Source organism: Acinonyx jubatus, chromosome E4 (assembly GCF_027475565.1).
Source record: "Acinonyx jubatus isolate Ajub_Pintada_27869175 chromosome E4, VMU_Ajub_asm_v1.0, whole genome shotgun sequence".
Taxonomy (NCBI): Eukaryota; Metazoa; Chordata; class Mammalia; order Carnivora; family Felidae; genus Acinonyx; species Acinonyx jubatus.
Genome location: NC_069395.1, coordinates 41701596 through 41724063, shown reverse-complemented (window position 1 = coordinate 41724063; position 22468 = coordinate 41701596). Strand labels below are relative to the sequence as shown.

Sequence of the window (22468 nt, the reverse complement as noted above, 5' to 3'; positions counted from 1 at the left end):
TCTGTGCTGACAGCTCAGAGCCTGGAACCTACTTCAGATTCTATGTCTCCCTCTGTCTCTGCCCCTTCCCTGCTTGCACTTTCTGTCTGTCTCTCTCTCTCTCAAAAATAAAATACACATTAAAAGAAAAAAAATTTTTTAAAGATTAATCTTAATCCTAAAGGTTTTATGGAACAAAGATTTATTTTTTATTCACAGAAGGGCTTCATACATTAGGAGGTTTTTCTCCATCTTCAACTCTGTCCTATGGACACATGGCCTTCAACATAAGGGAAAAGAGAGGTGAAAAAAGGCACATGCATTTGAACCACCTCCAGGTGGAAATGGCTCCCATTACTTCCACTCTCAATCCATTGGAAAGAACCAGGCACATGGCAATGTAATTACAAGAGAAGCCAGCATATGTCAGAGCACGTGGATGGTCGATGATCAATAACTATCTCGGCCACATTAAACTCCCAGCTCCCTGCCCAAATGTCTGACCTTTCTCATAAAGTATTGAGCTCCCTATCCCCAAACATTCCGTTCATTTTCCTTTTGGTCAGAGCTGTTGTCAAACATGAACTGAAACACATGTCCTGACAGATTTATGTCAGCCTGGGTTTCACAGAAGCCCAGGCCAAAGAGCTGTAATGTGACTTCTGCTTTCTTAAGTTCTGTCATGGCAACAGCATATCCCAAAAGCCTAAGAAATTGTGGTTCATGATAATTTATCCACCTAATAAATGTTTATGGGATGCTCACTGTGTGCCAGGCATTGTGCTCCATGCTGAAGATACAACAATGGCTCAAACAGTCTCTCTCAGAGAGCTTAGAGTCTAGTGGGGAATCATCAAATTACTTCACAAATACTTAACTACAAGCAAAAGTGAGTGGTATGCAGGAAGAGAATAGGGAGCCATGGTAGAATATAAGAGGACCCAATCTCACCGGGGTGGGGCAATGACAATTTCTCTGAAGAAGTGATGTTTAAGCTGAGCTAAGAAGGAGGAGTAGGGGAAAGTAGGCAAAGGGGTATGAGGTGAAGGGAAAAGCGCTCCAAGAAGGGACAGCATGTGCAAAGGCCCTGGGGAGGGAGGGAACATGGAGTGTTCGAGGAGCTTCAAGGTGGCTATTTTTAAATGAGATTTTTGTTAAATTTGCTTAAGTATAAAGTGGTTAGAGTTTGGCATTGGCTCTTTATTCAAAAGTGGCAGGGAGGGGAAGTCTGTGGGTCCTTCTTGGTATTGACACTAGATGGCTCATCTTCTGCTCACCCCTCCTAACTCCCACATGGCCTTCTTACTAAAATTTAAGTCCCAAACAAGCCCTCGGCAGGGCTTCCAAAGAAAATATGCAGGAAAAAGACAAAAAGTACTGGGAAAAGAAGACTGAACAGTTAAGAAAGGCCTCCTTCACCCTGCCAACTGCCTCAGATGCCTCAAATCCCATAAACATCTCTTCAGGGGAAAAAATAGTTAAAAGAAAGAAATCAGGGTGAGCGGTTTATCAGGGGAAGCCAAATAGAAGGGCTATTCCAATGGCCCAGAAGACAGGAGGGACTGGGCTGGCTGAAGAGGACGCTGAATTTGGGAGTACCACCCCCAGCCTGCCACTGGGGGCACCTCAGTCTCTGAGTGGTTCAAAGGCCCTGGGTCTCTCTGCCCCCTTCCAGATTTCAAGGCCCACCAGGCTCTGGCAAACCACCCCCTGCCCAGATTTCCAGCTTCCTCCCACCCAGCTGCCCCCCGCTTTCCGAGCTGCAGCTATCCCAGACTTCGCCCAGTTCCTCACAGCCTCTTAAAGGCTCTTCCTTGGCCCAGATGATCCCACCTTCTCCTCTTCCTCCTCCTTCCTCTCAGCTCAGCCTTCTTCTCTCAGGAGACCTTCCCTGACAGCCAGACAGGGACGCATCCCCCACTCTAGGACACCTACCCACCTGTTCTTCACCCCACCATAATACAATAAGGACCCTTTATTTTTGTTAATAAAACTTTTTTAACCTTTATTCATTTTTGAGAGACAGAGAGAGACAGCGTGAGTGGCCGAGGGGCAGAGAGAAAGGGAGACACAGAATCTGAAACAGGCTCCAGGCTCTGAGCTGCCAGCACAGAGCTGGACTCGGGGCTCGAACTCACAGACAGTGAGATCATGACCTGAGCTAAAGTCGGACACTTAACCGACTGAGCCACCCAGGCGCCCAGGACTTAGGTATTTCAAAGCCAGGAGTGTGTGTCTGATGTGTTCACAGCTACCTGCCTAGAACAGATATTTGCTGAATGAATGAAAGAATTGACCTTCTGAGCCAGAAAGGGCAATTTAGATGCCTTCATTTTACAGGTGGAGAAACAGAGCTCCAGAGAAACCAAAGACCAGCCCTCAGTTTCACAGCTCAAACAGCGGGCTGGATTCCCAGTGCCAATGAGCAAAGTCGTCTACAAAAAACACTCCGCCTGTCCCCTTTTTATAGAGGAAAACACAGGCAGGTATTGATCCTTTCCAGAAGCAGCTGCCTGAGGTGTATTTATGTATAGATGAATGTATTTGTTTGTTTATTCCCTACCCTGCTCTAAAAAGAACCGGAGGCAGTTTGCCCACTGCAGCTCCTGTCAGTGCTGTATTTTCCAAACTCAAGAACAAAACATGAAGGAGAAACAACCTGTTCAGAAGGAGGGGCAATAACACATCACGCAGAACCAGTTTCCTCAGCCAGCGCAGAAAAGCTCCAACAGAGAGGGCTGTCTCTGTAATCAAATTACCAAAATTAGTGACTGAGAGGAACAGAGCAGATGTGGAAGATTTCAATTTTGCTGAAGGATTTGGCACAATGTCTCAAGGAACTGAATTTGCAGAATTCTTGCGTAAGAACAGTGTCACATGTAATAAAAATCTGGCTGCAGGACCACAGTGGTGACACCCACCAAGTGATGTGGTCATTGACACAAATCTTATCCTCCATCTGATCCACAGGGGACAGCAGATGGCACCAGGGAAGCTGCAGCCACAATGACACCGAGACACCGTCTATTTCTATATAACAGCTAATTTTATAGAGCCCTTTCACCCACACTATCTCACTATCTCTTATCTGATCCTCATCATCAGAAGTACAGGCTCAGAAAAGTTCGATGACCTCCCAAGTTCATGGGGCATTTCAGCAGCTGAAGCCCAGCACTAAGGTCCAGTGATTCCCACCCACTTGTAGTTGTATAAAAATCAAGGGAGTGGCTCATCCTGGGAAGGACATTTAACTTTCAGGACACACGGGCACCATATTTTTTAATGCCCACATGGCACTGTTACCCTGATAGGTCAGTCAGTCCCCCTACCGAGTGACCATTTCTTACAAGGATCAGAGTAGACTCAAGTTAATGGGGAAAGAGAGTGCAGGGGCCCATCTCTGAATCTAAGCACAGAGGTTCCCCTAAAGAGCCCAAGGATTTTCATGAGCAATGTTGTTCCCATCAGTCCCAGGGACCAGGTGAATAGGTACAGTCATATCTCAAACGGAACTCCTGATGTTCGTCCCCAAACCTGGCTCCCACCCTTTGCTCTTCACCATGACGGATGCCACCCCCCAATTTTACAAACCAGAAACCTTGAGTCATCCTTAATGCCTCCCTTTCCCTCACCCAGTCTATTACCAGGTCTATCTGACCCCCTCCCTCCCCCCCACCCCCACACACAATGCCTGGTATTCTCCAGACCCACCTCTTTGTCCCACCCCCACTCCTTCCATCACAGTCCAAGAGATCATCAAGCTTTACTTTAAAAGATTCCAATAGCAGGGCACCTGGCTGACTCAGTCAGTTAAGTGTCCAACTTCGGCTCAGGTCAAGATTGCATGGTTTGTGGTTTTGAGCCCCATGTCAGGCTCTTTGCTGACGGTTCAGAGCCTGGAGCCAGCTTTGGATTCTGTGTCCCCCCCCTCTCTCTGCCCCTCCCCTGCTCATGCTCTCTCTCTCTCTCAAAAAAAAAAAAATAAATAAACATTTAAAAAATTAATTTAAAACATTCCAATAGCTGCCTACTGCTATCCTCATTCTCCCTCTTGCTCCTCCCTATCTGTCCCCACCCTGCAGCCAGAGTGAGCACTTGAAAATGGTCTCACCTGCTTAAATGCTTCCTTACCTCCCATTGCACACAAGGCAGGGTATGGTCTGGCCTGCCTGCCTTCCTTCCTGGCCTCTCCATGGCTACCTCACCCCTTCACTCTCCAACCTAGAAACACTGGCCTTCTCTCTGCTCCTGGTCGGGGTCACATCCTCCCACCTCAAGGTCTCCGTGTGTCCTGTTCCCACCATTCCCTGTCCCCACCTACCACCAACAACCAAATTTCTAGTTACCTTCAAAGCATAGTTTGAATGCCACGTTCCAAGGTAGCCAGCCTTCCTTAGCTCTCAGGGCTGATCAGGTCCTCCTGACAGATACTGTCATAGGTCCATGTGTTGAGCTTTTTACAGCAGCTATCATTGTCTAAGTCAAGTAATACTCTGTGACAATGGCCCATATTCGTTCATTCACTACTTTATTCCTAGGAACAGGAACATAACGTGGCCCATGATCAGAACTCAATAGGTGTTTATTGGGGGGAAAAAAAAAACTTAAGACAACTTGTACACAGAAGAAGATGGGGAAACTGAGTCTCCTTAACAAAGGACATGAAATCTGCCAGGGTAAGGCAGACCATGGGCATCATCCCACCTCTGGAGACAGATCTGAGGGAAAATGCCCTCCTGAAATTAAGTAAAATGTTTCTATTCAACAGGATTGAAGGTTTGGAGAAGGAAACTCCAAAACACATACAATACCAGACTTGGCGGTGAGAAGGACTAGCAAGGAAAAACCCAGATCCTCATCTCTTCTCAACTGTCCACCCATCGAGGCTGGGTAGACCATGGAAGAGTCAGAAACTGGGGCATTCAGGAAAGTAAAACAGCAGCTTTGGGCCAAGAGTGACATGAAAGAGGGGGCAAGTTGTCCGGAGGGGCCGGGACCCACCCTGCGTATGGACTCGGTGAGCTCCCCGAAGTATCCTCTGCTCAGCAAACATCTACTAAGGGTCTACCATTCTCCTGGCTGAATCTCTGGAGTAAAAGCGCAGCCTTTGACCTCATGGAGCTCAGAGTCCAGAGAGGAAACAGGTGAGTTCACACTTCACTGCAATTCAGGAGGAAGTGCTAAAATAAAATACAAGTCAAGGAAGGGGCTGTGCAGAGACAGCACCACGGAGAGCTGCATCTGACCAGGCACAGAGAGTGCATCCCGTTCTCAGAACGCTCCCACCACAGCCCAGGGCGCTTCTGTTGTCCTGCCAGGACGCACACGAACGAAATATCCAGAAGAGCAGTGACTGTCCACAAGGTGGCCCTTGAGGCAGCCAAACCAAGACCAGAAGATTGTGGTGCCTCCTGTTCACATCCAGAGAGGTGAAGGAGCCCTGAAAATGCCGCCCGGAGGAAGGAACCTGAGGACAGAAGTCGGAGGACGGTAACACAGCTAGACCAAACATTGCCAGCCCACAGGCTACACTGGGTTGGATGACGTCCCCCAAAATTCATGTCCCCCGGCCCCCTCAGAATGTGACCTTATTTGGAAATAGGGTCTTTGCAAATGTAATCCAGTTCAGACGTGATCATACTGTATTAAGCTGGGCCCTAATCCAGTGACTAGAGCCCTTATAAAGAAACACATGGATGGGGCGCCTGGGTGGCTCAGTCGGTTAAGTGTCCAACTTTGGCTCAGGTCATGATTTCGCGGTCCGTGAGTTTGAGCCCCGCGTCGGGCTCTGTGCTGACCGCTCAGAGCCTGGAGCCTGTTTCAGATTCTGTGTCTCCCTCTCTCTCTGACCCTCCCCCGTTCATGCTCTGTCTCTGTCTCAAAAACGAATAAACGTTAAAAAAAAATAAAAAATAAAGAAACACATGGACACACGGAGAGAAGGCCACGTGACAACAGAGGCAGAGGTGGGAGTAACACATCTATAAGTCAAGGAGTGCCAAGGACTGCCAGCAACCACCGGAAGCAAGGAAGAGGCGAGGAAGATTCTCCTAGAGCCTTCTGAGGGAACGTGGCTCTGCCCGCACCTTGAGTTCACACTTCTGGCCTCCAGAACTATAAAAGGATACATTTCTGTAGTTAGAAGCCGCTCAGTTTGTGGTAATTTGTTACGGCAGCCCTGAAAAATTAATAGATGTGCCTAGAAGACCAAATACATAAAGCAATGGAGTGAGGAGGGCTGTTGTCAGGAGGGAGCCCCAAAGCGGACCCAACTGCAGAGCACAGCCTACAAAAGGGGCAGCCAATTTTTGCCCAGCTGCAGCCAATTGTTGCCAGGAGGCGGTGATGTGGCCAAATATGCCAATTTTTCTAGATAAGGGAAAAATCCCTACTTTTATATGAAACCTCGGATTTTCAAATGTCAAGCCAAGTGGGTTTGTTTGCTTTGTTCTTGTTTTTTGCTTTTTTTGAATCAGTGTGGGCCAGATAAGACCAGACCAACCTCCCCCATTTTGCAGGTGAGAAACTGAGACCCAAGCGACAAGGTGATTTATGTCTACAACTGAAGTGAGTGCCAAGGCTGAAACCCACACTGCCCTCTGCCAGGCTGCCCTCCTGCCACCCACCACACCACACAGCCTTCCCTCCCGGGAGTAGCAGGTGACAGAACACTCACCCCACTCAGGAGTCACAGCTCTCCTCAAAGAGGGGACTCCCGGGCTGGAGGGAACAGGCACAGACCAAAAAATGCTTTCATCCTCCCGGCTGCCATGGGGGCCAACGGTCCCTGCCAGGCGAGGTTCCCAGGAAGGAGCTGCACAGGCTCACGCAGAGAAGTCTCAGCCACAGAGAGCGAAAGGGATGGGTAAGGACCTGCGGAGACATGGGATGTGGGGACAGGGAGGGTAAGCTACGAGTGTGAGGTCTCAGGAGGGAATACAAAGAGCCTCACGTGGCAACATCAGTGAGTCTTCAGCAGCGGGCATTTCCCACCAGGTTAAGGAGCAGGCCAGCCAGGCGGGGAGAGTCTGCAGTGAGCACAAAGGTATCCAAGCAAAGCAGTTATTGCTGGAGAAAAGGAGTGCCAGCAAAACAATGCCAATAAGATGCCAGGGCAGACAGGCCTTCATCAGAAACGTGGCACTGACTCGCCCCAGAACGCCATGCCTGTTTAGACAGATTTTTGCTTTCTGATACATGTTCCAAAAGCTCTGAGAAATGAGGAGAGGCCTATTCGGTTCTGTTTGGACAGTGCCTGGTGTGGTACCAAATGTCAGCAGCCCCTGCAAGCTGCTCCCTTGTGCCAGCGAAGATAACAGTGCCAAGGCCACAGCTACACGCTCAGAGACCGCACACCATCACGTCCGAGCAGCGCCTGCTCTCATGTGACAGGGAGGTCTCTCGCGAGAACAGAAGAGTAATAAACACAGTGCTTTGTTTCATGGTTTTTGTTTTGGGGGCGGGGGGGGTGCTGTTTTTGTGTTTTGGTTTTGGGTCTTTTTTCGTGGGGGGAGAGGGGTCCTTTGACAAGATACAAGGGAACCTTTGCTAAAAGTTGTTCATGATGACCAGAAGTGAAATTCACAGCACTGCTTGGATCCAGCGAGCCCATTATGCCACGTGGCTCAACGGCCCCTGCCCCTCCTCCCTCACAGGTCTTCGGCAGTGGTCTTCCGCCAGGCTTGAGGCAGATGTGGGCAGGGGGAGGTCTGTGACTCCCACCAGGAACTCTGGCTGGTAGAGATGTCTTCATGCCAGGGCGGCTTGGTGAGACCCCCTAACACGCACACATATGCACGTATGCACACACACACTGCCCACACAGCAGCATTAAAGACAAAAAGCACAGTCGATCCGAAAGGACAGGGACTCCTGTGTTAACACATAAGCAATATGCAGAGGCATGCCTCTCTGCTGAGCCCTAATCCGCCTGGCATCTGTGCCCCGCTATTTGCATAAGTAAATGGCAGCTCATTAAGAACACATTAGTAGCTCTGTAACCATGTAAGGAAACCAACCTAGTGAACCTTAAGCCACTGGAGGTTTCTCTGATTCAGCTCTGCAGCCTTGGAGGCATGAAACAGAGTCTGTCATCTGCCGTCTATCTGTCCAGCAAGAAAAGAAAGAATAAACCTTTATGGTAACACAGAAGAGACTTAATAAATATTTGCTGAGGAGTGAGTGATGGTAGGCCAGGCTTGCAAAGGGCAAATCTTACTAAAAATAGAGAAATGTTTGGACCACATTGTTTTGAGGAGGCATTCTCCCATGTGTAGCCATCCACTGAAGGCTCGAGGGCAGTGGTTGCAAATCAAAAGTCCTGATTCAAATCACCGGTTAGCTTTTCTGACATCTTGCCATGTGATGACCAGTTCAGGAAGTCACAGACGGGGCCCAGGAATCTGAAGTTTTACAACGCCTCCACGAATTTGCTCCCCTGTTTAAAAACCACTGCCCTTAAGCCTTCCTCATGTTCAGAAATGCAAAATGGGTACCACCCAGGACATTATTAGAAATACAGAGTCTCAGGGGCACCTGGGTGGCTAGTCAGTCAGGCATGGGACTCTTGATCTCGGCTCAGGTCATGATCTCCAGGTTTGTGGGGTTCGAGCCCCATATTGAGCTCTGTGTTGACAGCGTGGAGCCTGCTTGGGATTCATTCTCTCTCTCTCTCTCTCTCTCTCTCTCTCTCTCCCTCTCTCTCTCTCTCTCTCTCTCCCTCCCTCCCCCCCCCCGCCCTGTTTGCTCTTTCTCTCTCAAAATAAATAAACTAAAAAAAAGAAAAAGAAATACAGAGTTCAGGCCCCACAAAGACCTGCTGAGTCAGACTCTGCATTTTAACAAGCACACAGTGATTCTCTGGCACATGAAGTTTGAGGAGCATCACTCTAGAGGCGGGTGGGGGTGGGGGGACTCTGCATGACCCAGGTGGGCTCTCTGATGGCTGCATAGTCGCCTATCTGAGCACTGCCCGGGGGGCCTCAAGTCTCACCTCACCCACCTGCAGGGCACACAGGTTGTTCAATAGCCAGCCTCAGAGGTCCTTGATGCCCAGAGATTCCCGGATGTCCGAATCCCAGGACACACTGAAGCTGAGAGCAGACCTCAGCTCTCCCGGTCTGTGTACATAGGCCCAGCATGAAGGCTGCCTTCAGAAGCACGGACTGGAAGCCTGGGAAGAGCAGGGGTCTGAGCTCATTTCTCTGCTTCAGTGCGTGCCCCTGCAGCGTGGGACCCAAGGAGCCGGGAAGCCCCGGGCCAGCAAATCCCAGGCTGGCAGGGACCTCTCAGGAAGGGCGGGCAAGTTCAAGAGCATTCTGTACCGGTCTCCAGTGCCCTCAGGAGTTGCCAGCGGTTTGATTACCCTAGGTGGGCTGCCCGGGAGTGACCAACCTATTGACTTCCGGTGCAGGCAAACAAGACAGGCCCTGCGTCTGCCAGGAAGACAATGTCCCTCCTCTTCTTCACCCCAGCTCTGACTCAGGCCCCCATGCCACGGTAAGGCCATCAGGGGTTTTCTCAAGCGCCTGCCCTCCACACCCCCGTGGTCCTGCACCCTGCACTGAAGGGTCAGAACACCAGGAGCCAGACATGAGGCAGAGGCTCCCGAAACCCAGCAAGTGCCAACTGCATGGGTATTTTTAGCCCAGATCCCTCTGGAAAGGCAGCGCATGCAATCCTACTCTGTCAGCACTCCCTTCCTCTCTTGTCCCAGGAGGAGCCGGTGTTGCCTTGGTAACCCTTGGTGTGGATCTGCTGCTCCGGGGACACCTGTAACTCACCCCCAGGTATCTGGCAGAGGGACCCAGGGGGCCCTCACCTGCAGGCTCTGGCCTCCTTCTCTGTGCAGAGTCCCCAGGGAGCGGGGCCTCAAAGACTCAGGAATGCAGGAAACCTGTGCAGTCCTCACAGTGGCCTCCGTGGGAGACCCTGGGACTTTGGGCTTTCAAAGATATTTACACACACACTTAACGCGTTAAACGTGCAAAAACCACACACAGTTAAACACGCATTAGAACAACTCATAGGGCTAATTCGGCTCGGGTCTTCACATTTTCCCAGAATCCCTGCTTGCAGAAAACTGTTTCCTCAGCTTGTTCGGGGCTTAATTATTCACGTGAGGTGACTCTGCGGGGAAACAGGGGTCAGAGAAGTAGGCCCTGCTCCCCTCCTCCTCTCCTCCCTTCCTCCTCCTCCCCCCTCCTCCCTCTGCTATTTGAAGACTTTCTCCTTGAAAGGGGGTGGGGGCCGGGGCCAGTTGTTGCTTTGAGTCCCACAATTACTAGGCAGTGGCACTCACTCCTTCTTTTATTGCTTCTTCACTTTTTCCTTAATTTTATTTTAAAGAGAGAGCATGCAAGCGGGGGAGGGGGCAGAGGGAGAGAATCTTAAGCAGGCTCCATGCTCAGCCCAGAGCCTGACGCACGGCTCAGTCCCACAACTCTGGCATCATGACCCAAGCAGAAATCAAGGATCTGGCACTTAACTGAGCCGGCCGGGCGTCCTGCTTCTTCACTTTTCATCAGGTGCCTGGTGCAGTTGAGTCCTAAGTCTCTGGTTCACTCCCCTTACGTGCTCCCACCTCTCTGCAGTAATGAACTTGGAGTGGTGTGAACGGGCTGTTAGTGGGCTTGGAGCACAGACAGGGAAGGTGTGTGGCTGCACATCCCCCAAACCTGAAACAGGCAGAAACGGACGTCACGGGAGCTGCGCGGCCGCAGGTTCGAAGGTGGATTTAGCTGTTTGACCAACTGAAGAAGGAATCATCACCGTCCCATTCAATTAGCTGCATCCTGCTTTTGAGGCTGGTTACTTGAGGGCCTGGGAAGACAAAATATATTAACAGAACAATCCACAAAATCTTCAGTAATCACACTGATTTTCTTTTATTCTCCCACAATGAAAATAGCTCTGTTGGGTTTTTTTCATGGTTATATAAATAATAGCTGCTTATTACTAAAAAAAAATTTAAACTCTACAGGAAGGTATTGGGAGGGGGGAGAAAGTCAGGATCGCCTGCCACCCAGACATAACCACTGCCTGCTTTTGATGACCAGCTTTCACATCCCTCATGCTTCTTGCACACAGACATGTGCAATTTTAAATAAATGGAATTATATTACAGACGCTACAGGTTTCTTTCCTTGTGTTACAGAGTGTTTGTGAGGTTACCTTGCTGTCTCTTCATCCGACGGCCCTTCCCCAGGCACCTACTCTCAACAGCCTGTTGTATCAGACAGGCTCGGACAGGAGCAAGTCCCCATGCTCATATCTGCCGTGAAAGACCTGGTCTCCTGCTCCTGAGGACCATCCCACCACACTGCCATCGCTGAGACCAAAACTATTTCAGTCTCTGTTCAACAACCCAGGAAAAGTGATCCTACAAAACCCTAAGTCACTTCAGTGCTAGAAATGGCCCAACAGCTTTCCATCTCTGGTCAAGATCATAACAAAGGCCTGGAAATAACCCACAAGGTCCTGCACGATCCACCTCTCCCTCTGTGTCATCTCCTGCCGTTCTGCCTGTGTACCCTCTGCTCTGGCATTACTGGTCTCCTCTGCCACAGGGTCTTTGCACCTATCATGTCCCCTGCCTGACCCACTCTTTCACTAGGTACTTACAAGGCTCCTTCTCTCACCTCCTTCTGATCTTCATCTTAGCATCACCTTCTCAGTAAGGACTTTATTTGCCACTCCATTTAAAATTGTACAATCTTCCCACAACATCCCTTCTCCAGACACCTTTCTCCAGCCAACATGCCATACATAGATTTTACTCATTTGTGATCTGCGTCGCCCCACCAGGAAGCAGACTCAGTGACAACAGGGTTATAATCTGATTCTGTTTGTGCACTGCTGTACCTTCAGCACCCAGAAAGCACTGCCACAGGTACGTGCTCAGTATTTGTTAAATGCGTGACTCACGGGATCTCCAGGGTGAAGCAGGGGGCCTAGATAATCAACGAGGGCTTGTTCAGTGACTGCAAGTTCCTCCTACAGCTACACTTGCAAGGTCAAATGGTTCCGTGAGCCTTGCTGTTCACAAGAGTAGGCAAATGACTTTTTATTCCCAGGGTACGCCCTCTGCTCCACAGACTCCAGAAGCCACAGGTCACTCCTCTCCGGCTGAGTTAATAGCTCAGATGATCCAAGATGGGCTCCACATGGGGAACCTGGGGTACCCCTGCCTCTGAGTCCTTCAAAGTGTCTCCAGTGGGCTTCCCCATCAGTGTCCCTTCATCGAGCCCCTCCCTCCCATGCCTTCGCATAGACGTGGCTTCTGTGTCTTTCGGTGAAAGCCAGCCAGTCTTCCAGCTCAACTTTGTATAGGACCCACCAGCCAGCAGCAAGCCAATGGTCATCCTGAACTCTTGACCAACACTGCAGCTCCCTACATCCCACCCCGTCCCTGACTGCAGAGAGGAATCCAGAAACATCAGCCTCCTTCCTAGGGCACAGAGGAGGTGACTGCAACAGATAACTTGAACCTGTTCGTGGTTGGTTTGTCTTATGTTATGGCTTGTGTCTTTGTTTGTCGGTTAATTATTATTATGTAATATGGACTTTTAATTTTTTAATGCTTTATTTTTTGAGAGAGAATGGAAGCAGGGGAGGGGCAGAGAGAGAAGGAGACAGAGGATCAGAAGCAGGCTCCTCACTGACAGGCTGACAGCAGCGAGCCCAACATGGGGCTCGAACTCACGAACCATGAGATCATGACCTGAGCCAAAGTCAGACGCTCAACTGACTGAACCACCCAGGTGGCCCATGGACCATCTTTTAAAATCTTATTACCTGGATAATAGAGGCAAGGCAACAAATGTATGAAAGTTCAACCTCTTTTGAATTGTAATCTGTTCTACAATTAACTTGAGGGAAGTGGTGGGATTGGGGGTATGGATGGGGAGACAGTGGATCAGGGACTCCTTTGTCCCTGGTTTGAGAGCTTCTGACATCTGGCCAGAGAGTCTGTCTATGGAAAGAACACACATACAAAGAGACACACAGAGACACACACATGCACAACATTCACAACCCAGATGGCAGGAGCCTGAGTGCCAAGCTCTCTCTGGCAAAGGCTGCCTGCCTCCACTCTCCCACCATACCCAGGATCAGAAGTACAGAAGACTAAAAATTTCTAAATGCTGCCCCTGGCCTTGCTGTTGGAACACTCTCTCAAAACGAATACGTATTTCAGCTACCACCAGAGCCAGTCCAACTTCCCTCCCTGATGCTCTCCACTGCCTCCTTGGAGAAGGAAGGGCCAGCCCCCTCCCAAAGCCTTCTACCTTCTTCTTCCAGGAAAAAGCTACTCAGACTTGTCAACAGGGAGATCAGGAAGGGAAGGAGACTAGGCCACTCCATCGTGCCCAAATCCCTGCCAGCCGACAGGCAGATGGCTCCCTCTATCACAGGAAGGGGGGTGGGTGGCCAAGGTGGACGTGGGCCCCTTAGTCAGTTCAACATTTGGAGGAGTATCTTCTCCCAGGGTGCAGCAGGATTAAATTTTTAAAGACTAAAATATAACTGATTTACAATAAATGTGAAGGTGGGAGCACTCGTGAAATGTGTAGTTCTACCAGTTGTAGGATTTCTTCAATGTAATTATGTCTCTTTCAACTACATAGAGTAATATGAACTCCAGGCTAGACATCACACATAAAACAGCTCATTTAATATAAGCAGCCTGCAAGGTAAATATTATGATGCCATTTTATACTGATGAGATGTCATGTTCATTGAGGCTAGAGGCTCACAGTGGATAGGAGGTATTCTTGTAACTATTGACACTGCATTAATCTCAGATGGATGGATGGATGGATGGATGGATGGATGGAAGGAAGGATGGAAGGAAGGAAGGAAGGAAGGAAGGATGAAAGGAAGGAAGGAAGGAAGGAAGGAAGGAAGGAAGGAAGGAAGGGCAGATGAATGGATGGATGGGCAGATTAGTAACAGAAGAAAAGGCAACTAAACCACATTACTTCCCAATATACTAATAGTATGCTAGTTGAAGGAATGAATTCGATTGATTAGTAATTAGCATTTCCACAGCTGAGAAAAAGGGAAGCAGGAAGTGGAGGAACTACTGTTATTAGAACCTGTGCTCTGGACCCAGACTGCCCAGGTTCAAACCTCAAACCTCAGATCCACCATCGACCAGCTGGATACCCTTGGGCTAATTATTTTTCTCTGCACCTCAGTGCCCTCATCTGTAAAATGGGGATGTTATAACTTATGTTATTGTGAGAATTGCATGAGTAATGTAAAATAGTATGTAGAGTATTTGCAACTTTGTCTAGCACCTAGAGGGTCCTCCATGAGTGTTGCTGTTTTTATCCACATTTCGCAGGAAGAAACGGAAGCCCAGGGAGGAAGATGATGCTTATTTTGCAATTACTCCAATAATACCACTTTCTATATTGATTGTTGGCAACCCTTTATCCAGTCATGGTGCTACAAGAACATTTCGAGTCAATTCTAGCCAAACAATCCTCAGTTGCAGTGAGGACCTAGATATTTTTTTTTAATATTTATGCATTTATTTACTTATATTTATTTTTTTTAACGTTTTATTTATTTTTGAGACCGAGAGAGACAGAGCATGAACAGAGGAGGGGCAGAGAGAGAGGGAGACACAGAATCGGAAGCAGGCTCCAGGCTCTGAGCCATCAGCCCAGAGCCCGACGTGGGGCTCGAACTCACGGACCGCGAGATCGTGACCTGAGCTGAAGTTGGACACTTAACCAACTGAGCCACCCAGGCGCCCCTACTTATATTTATTTAGAGAGAGAGAGAGAGAGAAAGAGAGAGAGCGGGAGAGAGACAGAGAGAGAGGGAGACAGAGAATCCCAAGCAGGCTCCACACTATCAGCATAAAGCCCTACGACAGGCTCAAACTCACAAACCGACCTGAGCTGAAGTCGGAGGCTCAACTAACTGAGCCGCCCAGGCGCCCCTGCAGTGAAGTGAACACTGACACTGAGTGGGATATATAAAGACTACAAGCAGGTCAGCATAAGCTCAGGTTAGGTTTTGCCACTAAATCAGTTTTGCAAACAAATAGAAAAGCTTTGGGCTTTCAGAGCTTTTTGGACACGAGAAAGGCAGACAAGGAATGGTGGACCTGGAATGAATGATGAGCTATGTTTCCCCCTTGTCCAGGCTGCTATGAACAGTTTGTACCTAGGCGCCTGGGGGGGGGTTCAGTTGGTTCAGTGTCCAACTTCAGCTCAGGACATGATCTCGCAGTTTGTGGGTTCAAGCCCCATGTTAGGCTCTGTGCTGACAGCTCAGAGCCTGGAGCCTGCTTTGGATTCTGTGTCTCCCTCTGTCTCTCTCTGCCCCTCCCCAACTCACACTCTCTCTCTCTCTCTCAAAAATAAATAAATGTTAAAAAAAAATTTTTTTTTAAGAGTTTGTATCTCATCAACGTTTGCTGAGCACTCACTGTTCTAAGTTGTTTATGTGAATGGTCTCATTTGGTTCTCAGAACAACTATAAAGGATAAGTAACCAGCCCAAGGTCAAGCACCATTTATGATTAGCTAACAAAGTTTCCCAGCCAGTGAGGCATTTTCAATCTAGTTGATCCTTGAACAACACAAAGGGTTCAGGCATCAACCCCCATGCAGTTGAAATCCACATATAACTTCTGACTCCCCCAAAACTTGGTGACTGGAAACTTCGCCAATAACATAAACAGTCAATTAACATATTTTGTACCTTATATGTGATATATACGTGTTTTTACAATACAGTAAGGTAGAGAAAAGAAAATGTTGTTGGAATGTATGTGAAGAGTCTGGCACATAGTGAGTGCTGTGTGTTTGTTAAACAGATAGGGAAGTCACCCCCCTCCACTACTCCCTTCCCTCCCTGCCTCCCCCAACCCCACCTCCAGGTGGCTCCTCCAGTAGGCAAAGACGTTTTCTCCTCTGTTCAAATGCAATTTTCCAGCCCATTCTATTCCAGAGAGGAGAGAAACCCCGGGGGGAAAGAGAGTTGAGCCTCTTCCTTCTCACCCCTCCCTACCCTACCCTGCCCCACCTCCCAATATCCCAAGCCACCCACTTCTCTTTGTCTCTCTTTAAGCGACCCCAAGCCTTGTTCTGCCCCGCCAGGCCCCCACAGACCGGGAGCCCCCCCCCCCCCGCCAGGTTCCGATGAAAAATTCTCCCTTCGCTTCACCTCCCCTCCCCAGTGCCCCCAGTAGCCCCACTGCCTGCTGGGGGCCTGGGCAGGCAGTAGGCGGGACGTGCGCCTGGAGCTTTGAGCTGTGACCCGAGCCCACACACCGCGGCCCGCTGCGCCTCCCAGTGGCGAATTGCAGAATCGACGGCAGAGCAGGTCTGCAGAGCCTGGAGGTCCAGAGGAGGCCTCTGCAGGGGCAAAGGGAAAGAATGCAAAAGAAAGGGCAACAGGGCGGGTGGAAAGAATAGCACCAAAAAGCCTACTGGTAGGCTCTAGATCACAGGGAGTAATTAATTCGGGCGGGAAAGCAGTGATCCCTTGGCAGGGCTGTCTGCAGGGGCGCTTTCACATCCCCCCCACCCTACCTCAGGCTTCTCCCACCAGAGAATACTTGGCTGGAAACTGAGGCTCCCTGACATCCCTGCCTCCCCTGGGCCCTGGGCTGGTGAGGAGACCAAGACAGAGGGCTGTCGTGGCGCTGAGGCCAGGAGCAGCTTCCCTCCAGATCAGTGGTGCTTGGAGAGTCCAGATTCCTATCCCAGCTCCTCCCACCTCCATTCCACCAGCCTGTGCCTGCATTTCCACACCTGAGAAAAAGGATGATCAAAATAAACACCTCCTAACTCCCCCCACGTGGCGTGTGTGACACTCAAAGGACAGAATGCTGAGGAAAGCATTTGGAAGGACAAAACCATCATCATCCAAAGTGTCTGATCCATAGGACTTTAGTAAGTAACCATGTGACGACAGGCCTTTACAAATACACTTGCTTAAGGTTCCTCAAGTCCTGACGATCAAAAACTCCTCAGATGAGACATTTCTTTTCGGAGGGGAAAGAAAGGAACACAGAGTTGAGATCCAAAATTGCAAGGTTCCATATGGGAAATTTAAATGATCAAGAATGTCTTGATGATTTAACTATATAGAAGGCAGCTCGCTCTTTAGGAAACCAGTGGAATAGGCGTTATGATCCCCTAAAACATTTGGAAGATGAAGGAGGAGCCAAAAGAGTTGTCTAGGATCCTACTCAGAACCACTTCAAAGGTAGAATCGCAGAATCACAGGACCTGACCTTGGCCAGTGATGTCCCTGGCAGCGGTGGCCATCCAGATTGCAGGAACACCTTCCCTAGTCTACCTGCAGAGGCATATCCCCTGTATAAGAACAAATCTACCCGCTGGTCCCATTCGGATCTCAGAGGTGGAGTCCAGGCCTCCTGACCATTGGTTCAGTGTCACAGAAACAAAGCTGTCCCCACTTCAGAGTCCAGCACCTGGAACCTCTAGGCAGGATAAGAGTTGACATCAGAGTCAGGGAGAGAAATCAGAAGCAGCCTGGCCCCAGACTCCACCCCAAAATGGAGTAGTGAGCCAACCACATTTATCCACAGCCTCTATACTACGGGCAGGGTAAGAAGATCTGCTTTAGGAGGTAGGATTGGGGCAGGCTGACCAGAGGCCCAGCACCGGTCAGGGCACACATGAGTTTGGCATTTCAGTTCCTCTGGTAAAGACACCTCTTAAAAGTCCCCTTTGCTACAGGACCCTATGCAGGTCCTACTGGTCCCCTTCTCCCTTCCCCTCTTGTCCTCTTTCCCTAGCCAGAGAGGTCACACTCATTGTCCTCACAGCCCGTGTGTTTCCACTTCCCAGGGATTTTGTCCTGATTGAGTCTGCTTCTCAGGCTTCTCTTCCCCTTAGCTCATATGCTGCCGTGCAACATCTCTTTCTTCTTGATGATCTTACAGAGAATCTTCCAGAATTTTTGGATGTGAACCTTGATAAACATTGCCCCTGAAGCCTCCAAGCCCAGTGGGTCATCAGCATTTGTTGAGTATTGCTGTGTGTGTGTGTGTGTGTGTGTGTGTGTGTACTTGCATGGAGGCAGGGAGAGGGCTCCCTCTGATGTCAGTTTCCACCCTGTCCAGAGGTTCCAGGTCTGGACCCTGAAGCAGGGCCAGATCCAGACCATCCCCCAGCTCATGCTGGCAGTACTCGTTTCTCATTAATTCAACAAGTCCCCATCACTTGCACCCGGTGTTCAGTGCTGTGCTGGGTATTGGGAGACTTCCTAGGCAAGACGAGATGCTCTCTCAGGACTCCCTCCCTGCACGCCTCCCCTGTCATTCTGTCCTAAGGAGAGGCAATGCTCATCTGACCAGTCATATACAAGGGCAGTGATTGGCCCATACTTGCCAGTGGGTGTGGTGACTATTCCTAAAATGTGGACTGGGGAGTGGCTGGCCTGGCCCTCCCTTCCATTCAGTTGGTACAGTTCGGTGGCCCAGGCTCTCTCCCTTGTTCTTCTATGTGACTGGCCAGAGCACAGAAAGAGCAGAAATTTGGAGAGAACAAGGCCCCCCAGGCTCATCCCAGTTTGCCAAGTGGGGTGTGCTATCAGGTGTGACTCTTCTTTCTTCACTCCTCTTACTCTAGGTCACCATCTGAGACTTTGTGGGCAGTGCTTGCTGGGTTTTTAGGTCTGCCTGGGTCCTCTGGCCATAACACATTATTAGCCCCCTCCTACTGCCAATACCTTTAATAATAATACCCCATGCTCCGGAAGAAGCAGTTCAGCAGGTAGGTTAGAGTTAGACTGTGCTACAATTCAAGGTAAGAGCTAGAATATCAGAAAGTTGGGAAAGGCCTCACAGAGAGAGCAGAGTTTAAGATTGGCCTTGAAAGGTATATAGGACCCCACAGACATTTGGGGACATGGGAATAGGCATTCCAGGCAGAAGGAACTTGGCTGTGGTTGGAGAAGTGTCAAGAGTCCAGTTTGGTGCTGGCTGCATGAATGTGAACAATGGAAGAAGATTCTGGAAAGTTAGGTAGATGCTACAGGCTGGAGTCCTGAAATGCTGGGACAAGACATTTCCCCCTAATTTACTAAGGCACCTGGAGCCACTGAAAGCTACGGAGCAAAGAGGGCTGTGGTCAGGACTGAGCTCTAGAAAGAAGAATCTGGCAGAAGTGCATGGGATAGATTGGAGCCAAACCAGACAAGGGCAGGAGGACCAGTCAGGTGGCCTGCATGGTGACCCAGACAAGCAGAAGGTAAGGGCGGGGCAGTGGAACCAGAGCAGGGGCGCCAGGGGGGAGGGCAAGCACAGAACCCAAAGGACTAGAACCCGAAGGAAGAGAGAAGACAGACTGTGGAGGGTTGCCAGAAGGTCTCCAGGAGGACAGGGGTGCCCTCCACCAAAAACAGGAGGTCAGGGAAGGTGGGGCTGGTTTGCCGAACGTAAGCTTGGCCACCTGCCCCTGGGCCTCTCTACCTCACCTCCTACCGCTGCCCCAGGACCCGCCTCCAGTCCATGCCGGCACGGCTTTCCATCAATATCCAGAGTGTCTCTCGCTTCCACTTCCAGTCTCAGCTCAAGCACTGCCTCCTCCAGGAAGCCACCCCTGAGCCCCACCTCAAGGGCTTAGCTAAATCCCCTCTTGCTTACCTCCTCCCTAACACTGGTGCTGCGTGAACTACAATTGCTGGTTCACTGCTCTGTTTCCCCATCACCCCGAAGCCTTTTGAGGACAGGTGTTTATTTAACATGGAGGCAACAATGTTTATTGGGCACTTATTATGTTCTAGTGCCTGAGAACATACTGGGGAGTGAGTGCGGCCCCTGCTCACATGGCATGCTGGGTCTAGTGGAGGAAGCAGGTGACCAGTTAAACAGACTCTCCACACCATAGGGGGGGGCATCTCTTCTTTGACTCTATCTCCCACCCCTAGCAGGCCCTGGTCCAGAGAAGACTCTTTATAAATGATGGTTGAGTGAAGGAAGGACACGCTGATTTTGAAGTGTGGTGGGACATCCAGAAAGCAGCCAGGAACAGAGGGCTGGAGCTCAGGAGAGAGGAGAGCCGAAGGGATATTTTCAGAAGTTGGCCCACTCACCTGTGAGTTATACAGGTCGTGCTAAACTTAACAGGTAGAGTGTGTGGGAGTCCCAGAGCTTACAGGGAACATGAAAATGAGGGAGATTCTGCATTCCTGAGCTGGCTTAAATTAACGGGGGACACAGCCGCAAGCCCAGCTGGGCTGCTCCCTCTCTGAACACATCAGTCAAAGAGAAAACGCTTACACCATGGAAATGTTCCTGCTCAAGAAAGCGCTAGAGTCCGTGGCTGAGGGAGGCTGTCTCCGTGAGTGCCCCAGACAGCAAATCCTATCTCTGGGCTCCAGACCAACCAGTGATAATGTTTTTCCTAGTTTAATGCAAGACTTCGGGTCCATCGGAATGCCTGTGGCACTAAGCAAATCTAATGGAGATCCCAAAGTGACATCAAATATGGAAAGGGCCTGTTTTGGGCATAGTTTCTGCTGGTCCTAAAAACGAATTATCCACATTCCCAGTCAAGAACTCCCCTTGTGGCTCCCTCTCGGGGAAGCCAGCCCACTGAGGCCCCCTTCCCTCTGCCTCACCCACCTCTGAAATGCACTTATCAGTGCTTAAAGCCAGACTACAGCTACCCACAGTCTCCAGCTGTCTGAAAACACTTGCAGGGAAACAGAGCCTCCCCAGTCAGATGGCAGGGCTTGGCATTGGAGAGGATTCCAGACTCTACCTCCTCTGAGCCCCCTCCCCACCGCAGCCCACCTCTGTGGTGCCCATGACCTCCGGCTCACCCTCCAGCACCACATTCAGCATCTGGAATCCAGACTGAAGGCCTCGTGAAGGCAAGGGCCGTGTCATTTTGCTCACTGTGGCATCCCCAGCATCTAGTACATTTCCTGGCGCACGGAAGGCCTTTTACAACTATTTGTGACGTGCAGTCAACAAACTCTGAGCACCTCTCGTATAAGCTATAAAGATGTGCCCGTTGGGTTTTCTGCCTGCTGGACCTGTCCTTCCTAGGACACTGCGCAGAAAGGACAGCCAGGGGTCCTCCTACCGAGAGCCTGCTCTGCAGGCGACCTGGAGCATCCTGGGAAGTATTGGGCTCCAAGGAGTCCGTGTCCAGCGCCTTCGGCTCCCTCGGCCTCCCTCTGCCTGAGCGTGGGTCTAGCCAACACCCTCTCTTTAAACCTGCAATGAACACATGCCGGCCCCTCCCCTCCCCAGCTGTCCTGCTCCCCTCCCCCCAGAGCCCCTTTGCCAAACATTCCTGGAAACATCCCAGAGGGCATCTTCTCAGACAAGATAAATGGCATGGCTTCCTTACCAACCTGGGACACCTAAGCCTCCCAAATTACTTCTGCCTTTGTTCTAGACAATGAGGTGGGGAAGAATTCCTCACCCTCAAGAAGGGTTAGAGCACATTCTAGAAAGACAGACAGCCGGCTTGATCGCCAGCATACCTTTCCTCCAGTCCTCCAGTCCTGGCTCCGCCACTTACTTTCTGGTGACACTGGGAAAGTTCTGCATCTTTGTTGGCCTCAGTTTCCTCACCTATAAAATGGGGATGACATGAATAGTTCCTACTTCATTGGGATGAAGATTAAACAAAATAATCCACGTAAAGCACTTGGAAAAGTGAGTATGTGATACAAGATTAACTTTTATTATAATTATTACCTTTAGGTGCTATTATTATTACTGTTAACTATTATTATAATTATTTTCTTTAGTTCAGAAAGGGCCTCATCAGAAGGTGCTTACTTCAGTACACACACACACACACACACACACACACACACGCACGCTCACACACACTGGCTCCCTCTTCCCAGTCTAGGGTGGCTAATTAAACCAGAGCCCTCTGCCAGCAGGAGGCCCCTCCCCACCTACTTATGGAAACACCTCTACCAAATATCACGCTCTCCCCTCCTCCAACAAAAATGATTTTTTTTAAGATTTTATTTTTAAGTAATCTGCATACCCAACATGGGGCTCAAACTCACAACTCTGAGATCAAGACTCACATGCTCTTCCTACCTAGCCAGCCAGGTGACCTCAACAAAAATGGCGTCATCCCACACCCTCCTATACGCTATATAGGAATCACCATAGCCTGACTGCTGTAACATACAGTCTCACAAGCCAAGGGCTCAATACAACACAGGCTTGTTTCTCATTCGTAATCCTATATGTCAGGGGGAGGGATATTCTGCTTCATGAAATCATTCAGAAAACCAGGCTCCTTCCTAGTGGCTCCACCATCTTCCTGGGCCTTGGGGTCCCACCCGGGTCCTCTGCACCCACCCAGAAGGTGGGAAGAAAGCACACGGAAGTTTTAGGAAGACAGGCTTTAGGACCATGCTGGGCAGGGGTGTGTGTCTGTTTAGCCTCTAGGGTTGGCCAGAAGCTCAGTCCCATAACACCACCTTACTACCCTGGAAGCTCAGGAATAGTC

The 22468-nt window shown here is 49.9% G+C and overlaps 1 protein-coding gene across 1 annotated transcript in view; it reads right to left on the bottom strand.

Moving 5' to 3' along the window:
* Window positions 1-5117, bottom strand: part of CACNA1E (calcium voltage-gated channel subunit alpha1 E) — a 587464-nt gene extending 582347 nt beyond the window's left edge. Inside the window, exons 1-3 of the mRNA XM_053209404.1 lie at window positions 4981-5117; window positions 4326-4513; window positions 2639-2723 (exon numbers count right to left, since the gene is read on the bottom strand). The gene's annotated coding sequence lies outside the window, so the exon portion shown is untranslated. The remainder of the gene's footprint in view (window positions 1-2638; window positions 2724-4325; window positions 4514-4980) is intronic.
* Between the last annotated feature and the right edge of the window lie 17351 nt (window positions 5118-22468).